Source organism: Calonectris borealis, chromosome W (genome assembly GCF_964195595.1).
Source record: "Calonectris borealis chromosome W, bCalBor7.hap1.2, whole genome shotgun sequence".
NCBI lineage: Eukaryota > Metazoa > Chordata > Aves > Procellariiformes > Procellariidae > Calonectris > Calonectris borealis.
Genome location: NC_134351.1, coordinates 50,525,674 through 50,544,809, shown reverse-complemented (window position 1 = coordinate 50,544,809; position 19,136 = coordinate 50,525,674).

The window sequence follows — 19,136 nt, the reverse complement described above, 5'->3', positions numbered from 1 at the left end:
GAGTCTTTGGCATGTTCAAAACAGAGAGCCTGTGACAGACTTGTGATTAGCCCGTTGCTATCTCCTGGTTAGAATCATAGAATCATAGAATAGTTTGGATTGGAAGGGACCTTTAAAGGTCATCTAGTCCAACCCCCCTGCCATGGGCAGGGACATCTTCAACTAGATCAGGTTGCTCAGAGCCCCGTCCAACCTGACCTTGAATGTTTCCAGGGATGGGGCATCTACCACCTCTCTGGGCAACCTGTTCCAGTGTTTCACCACCCTCATTGTAAACAATTTCTTCCTTATACCTAGTCTAAATCTACCCTCTTTCAGTTTAAAACCATTCCCCCTAGTCCTGTCGCAACAGGCCCTGCTAAAAAGTTTGTCCCCATGAAAAGCCATGATGCTTTTCATTCTGTTTCAAGGAAACAACAATAATTTTCCCCAGTTCCCTCCCTGAAGCTAGTAATTGAGCCAGAGGTGATAGCAGCTATCCTAAGAGGTATAACCAAGATTATTAGCCCTGAAAAAAGAAATTCACAGAATACACAGAACTAGAGATGAATGGCAGGGTCATCATGCTTCCTCTTAAGTATGTCTCTTCTCATACACTCTTAAAATTAAGACCCATGAAGTGAAGCAAAACAAATTCTATCAACCCAAAGACGTGATGAGATGATCCTAAAAGGAAGATGATAAGGAAGCACTGCCATCTATAGATTGTATACCATTTACAGACTGCAGAGAAAAAAACAACTGGATGTTTTTATTATAGGGAAGAAAAGATTTCCAATATTTAAGCAATGTACTGCACAGCTCAAAATGTCAGTGGCTGCAATATGTTTTCAAATACTCTTTATCTGGAAGAATTATTTATTTGGAATATGCAACATTGGTCCCCATTTTTACTAAGTGTCGGTGTCCCGGGGCTTCCACTGTGGAAACACTGCGCTTTCAATAAAGCCAAAGCTTTCACTTGCTGAGTGTTGTGCCTTGTCCCTGAGGGATCCGCACCTGCTTTTTGCACGTAACACCTACTCTGTTTGAATGGCAATAAACTAAATTAATTTCCCTGTGGCGATTAAGGGCACGGACTCCGTCTGAGAGGGAACGAAGACGAAGACGAAGACCCTTATTATACAGCGCAAGCGCCTTTTATACCTCACATTATGCCACGTATGCACTTCAAAGAATCCCCTAGTACATCCCCTAAGCAAAGGTCATCTCTAACTCGTGATCGACACTCTTCCGCTAATTTCCTTATCTTTTGTCACGCCCTCAGAACCGCGAACTGCCACGTCTTACCTTCCTTTTTCCCACGGCTTCTTGTTTACCAACACTATGATACTGCTTGTACTCTCAGACATCGATTCCTCCACATTTCCCCAAGTCGAGTCTGTTTTGCCTGTGATGGTAATTGGTAAGTGATCTCCTTGTCCTTATCTCGACCCATGAGCTTTTTGTCATACTTTTCTCCCCCTGTCCTGTTGATGGAGGGGGAGTGATAGAGCAGCTTGGTGGGCACCTGGCAGCTAGCCAAGGTCAACCCACCACACTGTCTCTTCTCTGGACAAGTGTTCTAAATATTAGGGTTTTATTAAACTTACAGCAATAAATACTATAAAACATTAGGATATTATTAATCAGGATAGTATAGAAAGCTTGAGCAACACTATCAATACCATTGTAAAAGCAGTCTGAAGGAACTTTTTTCATGAAGGGCCCAAACATCTTCATATGTGTGTCATGCTAGAGCGTACATACTGGGCTGGACCTCAGAGGGACTTGCGTTGGAGGTATTTGAATTTCAAACATAATTATCTAAAGTATTCCAGAGTCCTCTTTTCAGTGTCCTAAGTCCTTTGGAAATTTAATATAACTCACACATCTGCTAATATAATGGTATCTGTATTAGGACCATTCTTTTACAAACGATTAAATAGTGAAATGATTGAACAACAAATCACCTCCTACTCCCCCCCCCCATGTTTTTCTTATACAAATTATTATTACAAATGTCATTACTTTTGACATCTTGTTATTCCTATGTGTAGGGCGCAAGAAGACTTTGTTACAGTAACCCAGGATAGTTCGCCTCCCCCATCCGAGTATGTAGAGTCCAAAGCACATCTTATCTCGTTGTCATGGTAACCTGGGGTAGTTCGCTTCCCCCCATCTGCAACATACCCTTGCACGGCACCAATGTGAAGGCCAGCTGCGGATCTCGGAATTCGGACAACAGCACCTGCATTACATCAGCGAGTTTGCTAATGAGCAAAACAAGACATTGCATATGTATGTTATCTTAATCAGCGGAAGTTTTATTATCCACCCCTGCGGTGCTTTCCTTTGAGCTTCACTCCCAAGCGGGGTTCCACTGCATCGGGTCGCCATTTGATTAGCGTCAGTGTCCCGGGGCTCCCACCGTAGTAACGCTACGCTTTCATTAAAGCCAAAGCTTTCACTTGCTGAGTGTTGTGCCTCGTCCCTGAGGGATCCACACCTGCTTTTTGCTCATAACACTATGAAACACACACTAGCGGCAGGCCTGCTACCAAAATTGCAAGAACAATGTAATATTTTCGTGCCATATCTAATTACAGCCAAACCATGAATAACAAACTCAGCATTCAACACAAGAACATTAGAATCAAAGAATTTCTTCAGTGTTAGAACACAGTCACCTTCAAATCTTTAACTCACAGATGAAATTTTATCTAAAAAAAATACAACCCTTAATCTTGTCTGTCATTTCAGGCCGATAGGAGTTGACTTTTCTAACCTGCATTATTGCACAGAGCAGAGAGAATTAATCTGAATGAAAATCTTTCTGGGAAATGCTGTCATTGCCTCATACACCATAACAGCCAGATTCATACTTCCAGTCACTTTCTGCACATAAGTAAAACAAGAGCTTATCAAATCTAATGGAGTTGTCCACAGATGTTGGGGCACACATACAACAACTATTATCAGCTGGAAAAGAAATTGTAACAAGAACAGTCTTGATAATGGATGATTTTTTTTTTGCCTCTACTGTGACAGTTCTTCAAAATTAAGAAAATTTTTAGACATGGAAGTTTAAATTTTGTTAAAATAAAAAGGCATTATTCCTAGATTGGACAGGTCCTACTGCTGTGAAACTATGTGTGTGATAATAAAAATAGGATAATAAAACATATTATTAATAATAATATACTTGACAAAAATAATTTGAGTAGCCGATAGGAATTAGATAACAATGCACATGGTTAAGAAGCGTCAGGAAAATGAGTAGGTAAAATAGCTAAAATGAGGTATAAAACATTCTTTTGAGCTATCATTTGCAGATGTTTCAGATGCTTGGTTACCATGTTCTACCTGGCTGTTTCAAAAGATACACAATGTAAACAAGATAGTATTATTAAAAAAATCTGCTTTGATTTTGGTAATAAAACAAATCCCATTGATTTCATTTTAACTAAACCAGTGGCTTTCTGAAATAATTTCAGTGTCTCAGGTCGGATAAATCTAGCAAAAGCAATAAGTGTTAATTGGGGTCTATTTAATCTGTCTCAAAAATTAAAATTTCATATTAAAGATACCTTTCATCCAGTTTACAATTTCAGTCTGTCTTGATTTTTGCCTCTGTAATTTAAGATATGATCCAATGATAACTAAAACTAAGAGAGTTTTTTAAAATTGACTTCAGTGTATGGGTCAGTCATTAAGTCATACAGTCCTTTTCTTGCCGTGAAGCTTTAGGATCACCTCTTAATGAGCATGATAAGCATCTGGTATATGTTACTCTTGGGCACCACAAGCAGCTGATCCGAGAGTAGCATAAACCACATGCTCACTTGCTCTCCTTTTTCACCCCAGTCTCTGAAGAAAATATCCCATTCATTTTAGGTACAGAAATATTGTATTGTGAATTGCAGCTGAACTAAAATAATCTTTTCTTAAACAACACTCCAAAAACATGTCAAAGATATTTTGTATCATTTGTACACTAAAACTCCACATAGAATTTATTAATTCTTTTCAGTCTACAAAAAAATGCAATTGGAATTAAACATTAGTTTGTTAAAAAAGAAGGAAACTATTTGAGTTTTTTAACTGGTTCAGAGTGGATATAATTTCAATTCCATTTTTTAAATTCCAGTTAAGGGATAAAAAAATAAGTTAGTTCCAAAATAAAACAATTTTTTTTCTGGATACCCCACTGCAAGACAAACTCTTCCATCAACATCTGCAAATTCTAATTCTATGTCAGGAGAGAAAAGCACCAATAATTCTAATCTGAAGTTGGTTTTCAGATAAAGAGTTATCACTATCATAGTCCTGTAATCTCTAGAGACATGCCTGAGCAATGGTTTGGCATGGTACTGACCAGTACCAATTCACTTCCCACTTGCAAGTATATCACTGTAGTGATCCTGACCAGAAACCACTGTACATTGAGAAGTTAGTGATCCACATAACCGTTAATCTGAGTAAACCCAGGCCTGTGCTGTGCTGCACATACAGCATGGCCTTTAGGCCTGTGTTGTGCTGCGCATTTTCCTTGGCCGCAGGATAAACCTTGCCAGCTAACGGTAACAGAGGAGCCTGCAGGCAGCTCTCACATGGTACCCATGATTATGCCACCTGTGTGTCCTTGTCTTTATCTAAAAGTGCAGCAGGACGTTCTCATGCACACATCCTTTCTGTTTGACAGTAGAAATTATGAACAGAGGTGTTTTCTTCTAACAAAATCCTATAATAGCTCAAATGACCAAAATGGGGTTACCCTTTCTATGGATGGGGTCTGCATAGTGTGCTGCACCCTGATAGAAGGCCCATTCGATGCTGCACAACTGAGGGTTCCCAGCATCTAAAGGGATATAAGATTATCTTTGCTATTGTCTCTTTCTTTATAGTTTTAGCTCTAATAAATAGCATTTTAAATGATACTTTACAGAGTCTGAGTGCCATCCTTACTGGGATCATAATGAACCAGCACCTCCTGGTGCAAAAAAATCACTCAGCATAGCGCTATAGGTGTGTGTGTCACAAGGGAAGCCACACCAGTAACACTGTATCTGCTACACTGTGTAGGTAAAGTACTTTGTTCATCTTACAGCAATATCTTCTTACAAGTGATGGCCAGAAGAGCAGTCTGAGGTACAGGGCAAACTTCCCTGGCCAGGGAGAACACATAACTTGTCCAGGCAGTGGGGTGACCTAGGTCTCGCCGATCCATGGGTTCAGGCTCAGAAATGTTCTGAAAGCTCGAATAGCAAAACTGAGTGCTCTCTGCCAAGCTGTAGAAGTTCATGGTCCTGGCTGCAGTGCCCGCTTGTTCATCATATTAAAACATTAGTGGTCAATAGCAGAAATCAAAAAAGAACCATCCCCACAGTAAGAGAAGAGATTAAGTATTATTTGCGAGTGGTGGTGGACAAGGGAATGGGAAGCAATTTCTAGTACAGTAACAAAAATTGCTTCTTTAGTCAGACCTAAACACTTGGCCTTATATTTTTCCTATATTTTTTATTGGTGGCAGGAAGCTTTGCTAAACAGCTATCTAAATTATGAAAGCAGCATTAGCCAAGATTCTGCTCCTGGCCAGCGCCATTGAACGGTTGCAGGATTCACTGCTATTCACTGAGCACTGGTAGAGATTTTGGAAGGTGCCAAATGCCACCCCTTCCCACCCTATAAAATGTTTTAGCAATGAGTAAACATGAAAAAAATCATACCATATTATAAGGAATAAAGGAAAAGAGTACAAAGGGAAAGGAATGGGTTTTTTATTTTTTTTACTATTATTATTATTAATGATAATGAAATTAAGTAATAAATATTCCAAAGTATTAGTAAAAAGTAATGTAAGTGACAATATAGTTGTTCCATGGCTATTTTTTTCCAATGATATCTTCTTCAGTCCTGCTTGATTTATAAATAAAGCCATATTCTCAATTGCCCTCTTGTATAACCCCAGTCTAGATGCCAAGAGTAAAGGTGGGCCCATTCTTTTCTTGTAATAAAGATTTTTCAGGATAAATTGTACCCTCAGATAGAGCTCTGCAAACTTGTTTTCCAGTGAAATTGTGGCACCCATGCAAACCCCTTCTTTTCTCCCTTTACAGCAATGATTTGTAGAGCTGTCATTTGTTGAAACTCAGTTAGTAATTCTGTTAGTGATACATGGGAAGAAATAGGACTTATTAACAACAATAAAACAGCAACAAATATCTTTCTAAAATCACCAAAAATGATTGAATAGCTTCAGGAAAGTATTTTTTTTAGCAGAAGTACCAGATTTACAGGCACTTTTCAAAGCAGAGAAAGAGCATCCTTTCAAACACTGAACAGGTCAACTTTTAAACCCCAGTGTTTCAGAAGCTGTGAACTCCAGATCTGCCTAATCCAAGGTTCAGGTTTCTGTACTTCTACTGCAACCATTAAAATTTTCAGACATTCTGTTGCAAACTACATGCTCCACAAATATGTCTGTCACACAGTGAACTTGAAAAGTGCACGTTGACCTTCATAACATGGAGGTACAACTGAAACCATAATCTGTTTTAAACATTACCTTTAAAAACAAAATACATTTGACCCTGCCATCAAGAATTCGATTAGGATATTTCACAGGTAATGACTTTTAATCTTCTAATTCAACCATCCATTAAATGGAGTCCTCTGTGTGTTTACCAAAGCATTTTTAATTGGGCTTTTCTTTACAACCAAGCTGAAGACCAATAGAATAAGAAATTAATTTAAAAGTTCATTATATTCTCCAGTTTTATAGGGGAAACATTGTCATCAGGCAACTATGGAGTTGCTCCCCACTTTCAAAAAGAGACTGTTCAGACCATGCAGGTTATGATGAGTGAATAGAGAAACATTGCTTCTACTAAGCAAGCTTTTTCTGTGATATAGGATGGGCCACAACCCGGTGTGATGGGCATGCCAGCTTGATTGGCCAAAATAGGATAGATAATGCTGCAAGGTCTCGTTGCCTTGAATGAAAGAGAGAGCTGAGATGAGAAGCCCCACCAGAAACAGTGACTCACTGAAGGCCAGTTTATCCCAAGACCTGTCAATGACTTGCGGAAAACGGACTCCACAATCTATAAGATTGTAAAGTAGGTATGTTTATTCAGCGCTGGGCGGCACGGGGGTAGTCCCACCAAAGTCGTGCGTGCCTCAACACGGCACTTACCATAAATATATACAGTAAAACATTACATATTCATAGAGTTTCGTAATACGCCTATACATATGCATGACCTGTCCCCGCTTTGTATTAAAATGAGTTCCAAGAAGTCATTTCCATAGACCCCTCCTATCTGCGCTTGCGCATTGCCTCCTAGTGGTGGTCGTCGGGGGTCGTGGGGATGAAGGCTGATAGTTCCTCTTCGTCACCGCTAGTAACCTTTTGTTCTTGCGCAGGCTCAGTTGTTCCTTGGCTCTTGCTCAAACTGCAGGGTTGGTTTTAGCTGGTTCTTAAGGCAAGTTCTTAGTTCTTATCAGGAACTGTCCTTGTGAGGCGCCTCGGTTAATTTACACAACAAAGTATCAGACTTTGCCTACTCATTCAATCCTTTAACTACTAAAATTCCTTTAACCCCCTTCTCTCAGTCCCCCCTTTTCTAAAAAGTTAGTAAATTCTTTTACTTTATATTAATGCCTTTTATATTATTCCATTCCTCTTTCAAGTATACTTGACTTCCGTGCATAGAGGTAAACTCTTTAGATCAGAATATTTCCCCATGGATCCAGTATGTTTGTCATAAGCTTGAGACCAAGGCTGCTCAATATTATTCTGGCTAGGGGCGCTCTCCCATCCCTGAATAATAATTATGACTGTGAGAAAAATAATTTTCCTGGTTGGGCTTGCGCAACCTTCCATGGAGATTTATGTGCCTTCTTCACTCTGGTGTGATGGATCCAGGCGCTCTGCTCCTTGATTTTGATTGCTGTGAAGGAGGTGAGGAGTACCTGGAATGGTCCTTCCCACTGCGGTTCCAAAGTTTTCTCTGCAAGAGACTTTACATACACATAGTCTCCGGGTTGTATATTATGTACAGGCCCATCCAAACCCCTGCTTCGAGTCCCAACCGCATATTTCTCAACTTTCCTGAGTTGTTTCCCCAATGCAACCATGTAGGAGGTCATGATTTCATCCCCGGCTTGCGTGGTCATCCCTTTCTGTATTCTATAGGGTCGTCCATACAAGATTTCAAAAGGGCTCAGTCCTTCCTTTGCTCTTGGCCTAGTTCGTATGCGCAAAAGAGCCAAAGGGAGAGACTGAGGCCAGGCCAAGTTAGTTTCCTGTCCCAATTTCACAATCTGCCGTTTGATTAAGTGGTTCATTTTTTCTACTTGGCCACTCGACTGAGGGCGATATGGGGTATGAAGCTGCCAATCTATGCCCAAATGGCGGCTAATTTGTTGTACTACTTTTGAGATGAAATGTGGTCCTCTGTCAGAAGATATGGTTGCTGGAACCCCAAAATGTGGTATTATTTCTTGTATTAATGTTCTAGTTACCCCCCGAGCCTTGGCTGTTCTGGTAGGGAATGCCTCTGGCCAACCTGAAAAGGTATCTGTTAATACCAATAAATATCGGTACCCCCCTTTTCTTGGGAGTTCTGTAAAATCAATCTGCCATTGTTGCCCAGGCCCATTGCCTCTCCCGATTTGGCCCATTTCTAGTTTGGGGGTGTTCTTGGGATTTGTCTGGAGACAGAGATCGCACTGCTGAGTCACTTGCCTTACAGTAGTGTATAGATTCCTAGCTACGATTTCTTTGATTAGTTGTTTATATAGGGCCTCCGCCCCCCAGTGCCTTTTTCTATGTTCTTCCCTTATCAGAGAGCATGTTAGATAGGAGGGAATGATTAGTTTCCCTTGTGGGGTGAGAGCCCTTTATTATATGACCCTTCTAGATCTGCAATAAGCTTCTGATCTTCTTTTGTATATTCTGGCTTACCTTCTAGGGAGATTCGCCCGTCAGGGACTAAAGCCCCTTCTGTTTTTACCTTTGCCTTGGCTGCCTGTTTTGCCTCTCTGTCAGCCAGCTCATTTCCTCTTTCCAGATCCGAGCTCACTTTCTGGTGTGCCTTGATGTGTATAATCGCCACTTTCTCAGGAAGTTGTACTGCCTCCAACAGTCTCAAGATTTCCTCTGCACGTTTAATATTCTTCCCTTGAGAGCTCAATAACCCTCTCTCTTTCCAGATTGCTCCATGTGCGTGCACAACTCCAAAGGCATATCTTGCATTTTCTGGCCCAGAGTAAATTTTCGGGCTTCTTGCTGCAACCGCTCGCAAGCATCCAGGCCAACCCTTCGCAGTTGCATCTAAGTCTGGGAGCCCTAAGGCCGGAGCTGACATCAAAGCTTGTGCGGTCTCCTTGCTCCATTCAAGGTGTCTCTCTCTGTTCAGTGGCGTCCAGGTCATACAGTCATCCTCTGTTTTGGTGGCGATCAGGATATCAGCAAGCTGATTGCCAAAGATGGTAGGACCGTTTTGAACCCTTGTGGCAACACCGTCCAAGTGAGCTGAGTCTTGCGACCGGTTGTCCCGATCCGATGTCGGGAACGTCCCGATCCGAAGTCGGGGGAGGTTTCGATATGATCCCAAGAGCGAGATTAAGACACAAAACGAGATCAAATGCCGTATACCCAAAACAGCAACTTTTAATATCAAAAGTAGAAAATTAGTAGCGATAGGATAGAATAGAGTAAAAAGACAGAAGTCAAGCAGGTATTCAGGATAGATTTGCAAGAATAGTCCCCACCATGGATCCGTGGCGTCCCGGGGGTCCAAGTCTCTCGGTGTTCCGGCGGTGGGCGGTCGCTCCGGGGTCCGCGGTGTTTCGGCGGGGTCGGCAATCGCACCGGGGTCCTCTTGGCAGTCCCTTTTATTCTCGTTCGAGGGCTGCAGTTTCCATGGCAACGACATGTCTCCGCATTCCTGAGTCTTGACTGTCCAAGCACGTGCCAGCCGGAGATCTTTCACACCTTACTAGCCGGAGATCTCTGTGGCCTTGCAGCCATTCTTATCATATTCAGCAGCCAAAGGAACCCTCGCCCAGATCTTTCACGCCTTGCAGCTGATCTTATCATATTCAGCAGCCAAAGGAACCCTCGCCCAGATCTTTCACACCTTGCAGCTGATCTTATCATATTCAGCAGCCAAAGGAACCCTCGCCCAGATAAGCAGTCTTTGAGACAAAAGTTCTATAATTCAGTCTTTCACACCACCCCGTGGCTCAAAGATTGCTTCAGGACCCATGGCGGTTTTGAGAAAGATAGTTATGTAGAAAAGGCTAGAAAAGAGCAATTCATACAATCCGCACTACTGACGGCATGGTTCGACGCACAGCGCGTATTTGTTTAACACCATCAGGTGAAATGGTGGTTACAAATTGCATATTGGTTACAACACGTTGAATTAACTGTATAAAACATGGAATAATGCATGGCAAGAACAATAACGTGGCAAAACTACATAACAAATAAAATAAAACTCGCTTAACCCATGGGCCGCCTGGGAGCCAGGAAAACAAGTCAACATCCCAGCCTTTCCATGTCTGGACAGGAACATGGGCCAATTTTCGTATTCCTGCGGTAATTTGTTTAACAATTTTACCACTGTCATCAATTTTTAAGCAACAGTTGGGATCATTCAGTTTACCACAGACACCCCCTTCTTCGGCTAGCAGGTAATCGAGAACCATGCGGTGTTGGAATATCGCTGTTCGCATTTGCGTAGCCTGGTCTGCTAATAGATCCAGGGCACGGGCCGTCTCGTTAGTAATAATTTCTAGGACAGCTTGTAGCCGGATGATGCGGTTTAAATTATAGATAGGTTCTCGAGCACCGCTAATCCACTCGTTGGGGTTCCAGGTGGCAGGTCCATAATGCTGGATTATACGCTGAGGGGTCCACTCATCTTTACCCCAGGTTTGACCACTTCCACCTGTTATAGAGGTATCAATGGACCGCCGATATCGATTGAGATCATCATATAACTTAACACCCAAACCGTCACCTTCATCCTCTGGGAGCAAAAAGAACAAGGGGCGAATTAGCCCCACATAACACACCCCAGTCCAATTTTTGGGCAATTGCTTGTATGCATGCTGTCCACAGATCCAATAATGACCTTTCATTGCCCAGGCACCATTTTCAAACAGACCTGTGGGGGTTCGTGGTAATTGGAAATATGTGGTATTGTCTGCTCCGAGTGGATGGTTTAACAGTATGGGTATGTTGTTGCCAGGTATCTTGTAAATGGAACAGGACCAAGCACCGGTATCATTACGCCAGGAACATTTTTCAGCAACACCGGTAATACTTTTTGTGCGATTGATCGGAGACCAATAGGAAGGAAACATTTTCCGGTGTCCGGTCTCATTCACCCAGGCCCATCCCAGCTCGCGAGGTACAAAAGGCTCATTATTGTAGTTAAGCGTTGTCTTACAGCCCTCAGTGAAGCAATGGTTTCCATATGTATAGGTCCAATTACATTTGCTATTTCCTACAAAAACACCACCCTCCTGTGTTCGATTTAGACAATATTCACCTCGGGTCGGGTATTGTATCGTCCAAGGTTGCGTATCCTCGCTCCAATAGGAATCATTTTTGATCTCACTGTAATTACTCACTAACCATTTAGGAGAAAGAGGGATGGAAGTCCAGGGCCAACTTTCTAAACCCAAGGGTCCTCCACATACCCAACAATTGGTAAGGTTAAAGGTATCAGCTACTTGTTGACCTAAAACAATAAATTCATTTTGCCATGACACGTCGAAAAGGGGGGCACAGAAGCCTCCCCAAACACCAAACACAGTAAAAATAATTAACCAAAACATTATTTTCAATGATATAACAAAACCATTCAGGTGATCCTTGGCTTCAGTTATTTCTTCTGGTTGGCTTCAGAGTCTCCACCTGAAAAAGAAAAGAAAGCAGACTCGGTTCGTTTTAAGGAACCGGACAGATCGTTATTAGAAAGATGGAACAATCCACCTCGTGTTAATCTTGTGTTCTTTCCCACGAGCATCTTTTGCCTTCCAGGCATGCTTATTTACTGGGGTTTCCAGTACCAGGGGTACAGCTCCTACAGTAGGGAGTTCAAGCAAAACTGGTTGGCCGGGAAAATGTGATGGGTTTTTAAGATGATCAGGGCCGTATGGGGCTGGTATAATGGTTGGGGCCTTCGGACAAAATGCAGTAATTTTCGGGCACCCATTTATGCCCCAACGACTGTTGACACTAGTCACTGCGTCCCACAGCCGTTCGGCCCAGCCTGGCTTGTGTGGTTTAAGGAAGCGCTTCAGCAAGCCATTTGTTCTTTCCACAATCCCATTTGCCTGTGGGTAATACGGAGTATGAAATACCCATGAAATTCCCTCCTGAATTGCCCAGTCTTGGACTACTCTGGCAATAAAGTGGGAGCCATTATCTGATTGAATTGACTGCGGTTTGGGGAAGGTACCAAACCACTCCTTCAGAGCTTTTACCGTGTTTTCCCCCGTTGCTCTAGCAAATGCTTTGGTCTGGACTAGCCCCGACACTATCTCTACTCCAACCAACACATAATTCTTACCTTCTGATTTCCGGAAAGGGCCGATGTAGTCCACCTGCCAGGCCTCCCATAGGCCTTTCCCCTCCCTCAAGTGGAGGGGGTCATCCTCCAGGGGATGTCTTTCTAAGCGGGTACGACATTGTTCGCAAGCGGACACACAAGTCTTACATTCTTCCCTGGTAACTGGCCAACCTCGGGCTTGGGCCTCGCAATAGAGGTCCTTAACCCCTGAGTGTTTCCTTTTTACATGTAGCCATTCTAGCAACCGTTCCCAATCTTCAGTTATTTGGGTGTTCTGCAGGGGAGCCAATCGGGCTAGTTCATCAGCTTTGCCATTCCACTGGCTTGCAGGAGTATCATCTTGTTGGTGGGAAGCCACCCAGCCTACTGCAAATTTTCCTTGCCTAGCAATAGTTAGAATGTCTTGCCATTTCTCCTTCTGCCACACAGGTATCCTATTGACTTCCCACTCGTTCTGTTCCCAAAACGGAAGCCATTCAGTACAGCCTTTAAATACAGCGTAGGAATCAGTATAAATATAGGCAGGAGAAGCAGATTGGGCCTGATGTTGAAAAACACTCCATACTGCAACTAGTTCCCCTACTTGAGCACTACCTTCCCCTTCAGTAATTATTTGTTCATTAATGTCTACACGGAGTGCCACGGCTCGATATTTCCAGGTTTTTCCTTCCCGCTTGGAAGACGCATCAGTAAACCAAACATTCTGTAACTGCCCGGAAAATGGAGGGGCCAGTTGTATTACGGGAGGGAACTCACTCATTTCCCTATCCGGGCCCATCTCCTCCTGAATGGTTAACATCTTTGTGGCTCCCTCAGATACCGTGAAGATGTCGCAGTAATGTTCTATCTGGGCGTACCATTTTCGAACAGAAGCTCTCTGGGCCACCCCGTCAGGGGGTGGAGTTCCTGCCAAAACTGTTTTAATCACTTTAAATGGGCCTCTGAGCACTATTGGTTGTTGTCGGATAGTTCGTTCAGCCTCTCTCAAGGCTAAACTGACCATAAACAAACCCTTTTCCCAAGCTGTATATCTTTTTTCAGCATCTTTAAAACTGCGAGAATAGAATCCGATAGGTCGAGTGGGTCCTTTGGGGCCCTTTTGCCACAAATGTATCGATAGCCCAGTTTTGGCAAATCCCCATTCGATATGGACTGGGTCTGTAGGGTGAATAGGACCCAGAGCTTGATGGGCAGTTGCTTCAAACACCAACAACTGCAATGCCTCTTCATGAGGCTCAGTCCATTCCCACTGTGCCCCTTTTCGCAATAAGTCATGCAGGGGTCTTGCAATAATTGAAAAATCAGGAATGTGTTTTCTCCAAAACACAAGCAGCCCCAGCACATGCTGTAAGTCCTTTTTTGACTCTGGCATCTTAATCTGATCTAGCGAGGAGAGGGTGTCAGGTGGGATACATGTCATTCCTCCCTTCCACCAGATCCCTAAAAACTTTACTTCACTCGAGGGTGTTTGTGTTTTCTCAGGCGGAATCTTCAGTCCCAAACTTTCCAGATGGGAAATTATATTATCTTGGGTTGTCTGAACCCTTTCTACCTTATCCCCTCCCACAAGTATATCATCGATATATTGGTAAACACTGACCTCCTCCTCTACCTGGATTTTTTCCAGCTCCTGCGCCAATGCATGGTGGGCTAATGTTGGGGAATGCTTGTATCCCTGTGGGAGTCGGGTGAAAGTGAATTGCTGACCTTCCCAAGTAAAAGCAAAACAGTCTTGGTCCTCAGATTGTAGGGGGACCATGAAAAACATGTCCTTAACATCCACCGTCGCCATGATCGGGTGGGCTCGTTCCTGGATTGTAGCTATAAGCTCAGCAATATTCGGTACTGCGGCTGTCAATGGACCGGTGTTTGCATTAAGTCTACGATAATCCACAGTTAGTCTCCACTTGCCATTGGGTTTTCGTACTGGCCACACTGGGGAGTTAAAAGGGGAGTGGGTCGGAACCACGATGCCCTGTCCCTTTAAGTCCTCTAACACAGGTGTTATTCCCTCTCTGGCCCCCAAGGGTATCGGGTAAGGTTTAACATTCGTAAGCTTCGAAGGGGGAAGTGGCGGCGCAGCTTGTAGCAGTCGAATGTCTATTGTTGGAGAGCCAAACGACCACTGTCTCCCTTTATTATCAATCCAGGTCCTCCCTTTCAGGACATCAAGTCCCAGGAGGTTGAGTGGAAAATCTCCCACAACCATTGTTACCGTGGTAGCAATATCTTCTCCCGGCAATCGTAGGCTGACCATTGCTAACGCCTGTGGTTGAACATTGCCAAATGCATCTGCTACAAACAGTCTCTGTTTAGAAAATTTAACCCCACAGCTAGTAGCATCTTTTGTTTTAATAGCCGAAATTTGAGCCCCAGTATCTACCAAAAACGTGACCGGGACTTGTTTTGGACCCACAACACCTGTAATTAGTAAATCACCCTGGCCGTTCTCGGTGAGCTGTCTGATGTACATCCAGCCTTCGCCCCCCCGCTCACCATCAGAGGACGAAGCATCTAGTTTCCCGCCGAATATCGGGGGACATTTGTTTCTGATAAGTCAATTAAAGAGGGTGCACTCGGGGTTATATTTTTAGAACCCGTGTCTTTATCTGCCGATTTATCGGGCCATTCAGACACCAGTTTTTCTAACTTGTCAGTCGGCAATCCATCCATTAAGTCACGTGGGATCCCCTTTTGCCATCCCTTTGCCCACAGACTGCTGCGCTTATTTGGGATGTCCCTCCCTCCAGGTGGTTTAGAGAGGGGTGTTTTTCCATCGCCCTCAGGGCGTGGAACCATTTTTACTTCAGTTCGCCTCAGACCTCTAGAGTCTGTTTTAGTGGCTGGAAGGTTTACAGGGCCATACTTGCGCCCATAATTGATCAATTCTTGGGCGACCTCCCCCCAAGTCCACATCTTCCTATCCGGGGACCGGCAGTGCCGGTCGGGTGTAAGTCCTTCTAAAGCAGCTGCAACTCTTTCGCCCTGAGGTATTGCTTGTATTTTCCCCTGTAACTGTATACCAATCGGCTTTAAGGAATCGGGAAGTCCCCTTATAAGGGGAGTCATTCGCTCAGGATCTACAGGCATCATCATCGGGGACTCCTGCCTAGGCTCCAACTTCCGATCATACATCATCTGCAAGCAAGCTGCCTTATGCACACTTTCCACCAACTGATCAACAGTCCCCGTGATTGCAAGGGGATCCCCCCTCTCCAAGGGGTTCAATCCCCCCGCCCAATAGGCTGCCCGCTGGGTTAAAGACCAAGGGGCGCGGTAATTCCCGGTAGTTAAAAATACTCCCGGTCCCCAATACCCCTCCGCCTCCTTTTCACTTAACAAAATCTGATCCCCCCCAGATAACGACACTCTCCACACATACTCTGTCTCCGACTCCCTAGGGGTTCGGCCAAAATCCTTTTTTAGCTTCGCCAATTCAGTGGCAGTATAGGGGACCTCCTTGGTTGTAACCTGGGGGAACTGATCCTCCTCATCATCATAAATATACTCGGTCTTAACCAAGGGTCGCAGCGAGGGCGGTTCCAATTTCTCTACTTTTTCTCTTGCTGCCTGCAAGTCGTTAAAAGGATAACCAGTTTCCGATCTTGGGGGTATTTCCTCATGGGCAGTGCCCGCAAGGAGTTGCTCCTTAAGAGCAATCTGCAGATATTTCACCTGGTCTCTCTCTCCTTCAAGCTGTTCCTTTAATTCCGCCACTTGCCCCTGAAGGGACCGAACGAGGTTTTGGAGGGATTCAACAATTAGGGATTCCTCAACGCGACAACGTTCTCTCGCCTCTACAGCAGCGGCTAAACTGGCACCAAGAACAGCACAAACAATCGCTTTTCCTCTTCCAGATCTCACTCTCGCATCCTTTTGCAAAGCACTCGTCCGATCAACCACACTCTGCAAATTATACCAATTTCCCTGAGCCCAATCCATTCCGGGTACAGAGGGTCGTGCATTATGTTTCTCCAAAAACTCAAACAAAACTTCTCTCCCCGAAGGGACAGTTTTAGTATCACTCATCTTTATACAAAGCGGGGAAGCGGTCATCTCAGGAAGGCAGCGCGCAAGTTTCAAACACAAACCCGCCCCCCTTCACTCTCCTGAGAGGTTTCACGTATTTGCAAAACAAAGCGGGGAAGCAGTCTTCTCAGGAAGGCAGCACGTAAGTTACAAACACAGCCCTGCACCCCTTTACTCTCCCGAGAGGTCTCACGTATTTTAGAAAACAAAACAGCACGTAAGTTTTAAACACAGACAAAGCGGGGAAGCGGTCGTCTCAGGAAGGCAGCACGTAAATTTCAAACACAGCAAACACAGACCCGCACCCCTTACTTTCCTGAGAGGTCTCACGTATTTGGGAAATAGTACGGCACTCTCGTCTCAAGGGATCCTGTCCGTGACGCCAATTTAATGTCCCGATCCGATGTCGGGAACGTCCCGATCCGAAGTCGGGGGAGGTTTCGATATGATCCCAAGAGCGAGATTAAGACACAAAACGAGATCAAATGCCGTATACCCAAAACAGCAACTTTTAATATCAAAAGTAGAAAATTAGTAGCGATAGGATAGAATAGAGTAAAAAGACAGAAGTCAAGCAGGTATTCAGGATAGATTTGCAAGAATAGTCCCCACCATGGATCCGTGGCGTCCCGGGGGTCCAAGTCTCTCGGTGTTCCGGCGGTGGGCGGTCGCTCCGGGGTCCGCGGTGTTTCGGCGGGGTCAGCAATCGCACCGGGGTCCTCTTGGCAGTCCCTTTTATTCTCGTTCGAGGGCTGCAGTTTCCATGGCAACGACATGTCTCCGCATTCCTGAGTCTTGACTGTCCAAGCACGTGCCAGCCGGAGATCTTTCACACCTTACTAGCCGGAGATCTCTGTGGCCTTGCAGCCATTCTTATCATATTCAGCAGCCAAAGGAACCCTCGCCCAGATCTTTCACACCTTGCAGCTGATCTTATCATATTCAGCAGCCAAAGGAACCCTCGCCCAGATAAGCAGTCTTTGAGACAAAAGTTCTATAATTCAGTCTTTCACACCGGTTTTGGGGTTTTCCCATTCGAATGCAAACAATCTTTGGCTGGCTTCATGGAGAGGGAGGCAAAAGGCGGCATCTTTCAAGTCTATAACAGTAAACCAGGCTAATTCAGGTGTTAGTGTAGTCAACAGAGTATATGGATTGGCTACCACGGGGTAGAGATCCTCAGTTACCTTGTTTACAGCCCGTAGATCCTGGACCACACGGTACGACCCATCAGGCTTACGAACTGGTAATATGGGTGTGTTAAAATTAGACTCACATTCTTTTAATAGTCCCAATTGTAAAAATTTTTCGATTATCGGCCGAATCCCTTCTCTGTCTTCTCTCTTTAGGGGATATTGCTTAATCCTTACTGGTTGTTGGTTTCCCTTTTTAAGTTTAACTTCAACAGGTAATGCATTCTTTGCTCTTCCGGGTACATCGGTAGCCCATACCCCAGGGTATACCTGATTTAAGACTTCCTCCCTAATTTCTCCTTTTATGGAAGGACTGGTTAAGAATAAACCCAGGATTTGAATGTATTGTTGATCTTTTACTTTCAGAGAAATTTCTCCTTTTTCAAATATAATTTTTGCACCTGATTGTTCCAGCAAGTCTCTTCCCAATAGGGCCTTTGGAGAGTTGGGCATATATAGAAATCTGTGAATTCCCCATTGTTTTCCCAGTTTATATTTCAAAGGTTTACAGAAATATGCCTTTTTACTTTGGCCAGTTGCCCCCTTTATCATGATGTAATCATTCTCCAGGGGCATTAAGGCTTGATTCAGTTTATTGGACATTCCCTTTTCCAATGACCAAATTCCTTGCACAGCGCACATTGATCCTTGCCTAACCGAGACGGTTCTCGTCTAGGCCTCCTTTCTTCCTCTTCCCTGACAGCCGCTATTATTCTCCTTTGCCCTTGTCTATATCCTTCTTCTCTGTTACTAAATACTCTCCATGCTTCATCTAGCAACACTTCCAAATTTCTACTTTCTGTAGTGCGTAGCTTCTGGAGCTTGCGCCTAATGTCCCCTGTGGACTGACCCAAGAACAGAGAGACTAGTTGTTGTATTCCTACCTCTGACCCAGGATCCAGCGGTGTGTTACGGTGCATTGCATCCCTCAATCAATCCAGGAATTCGGATGGGGACTCGGAGGGACCTTGCTTAACTGCATATAAAACTGACCAGTTTATAGTTTTGGGGATAGCCCTCTCCATTCCTTTCGAAATCCACTCCTGATACCCCTGTAATTTTTCCATATGTGCAGATCTATTAACATCCCACTTTGGATCTTGGAGAGGGAAATATTCCTTAACATCCCCTCCTGTAATCTTATAATGATCATCAGCCAAATTCCCCGCCGTTTTTAAAATCAGTTGCTTCTCTGTTTCAGTCATATATTCTAATAATAACTGTATGTCCTTCCAATCAGGGTTATGCTGTTTCACAATAAACTGAAAATGTTTAGTTACACTGATCGGATCGCTCCTATAATCCTTCACAACCCTTTTCCATTCCCCTAAATCAGTAG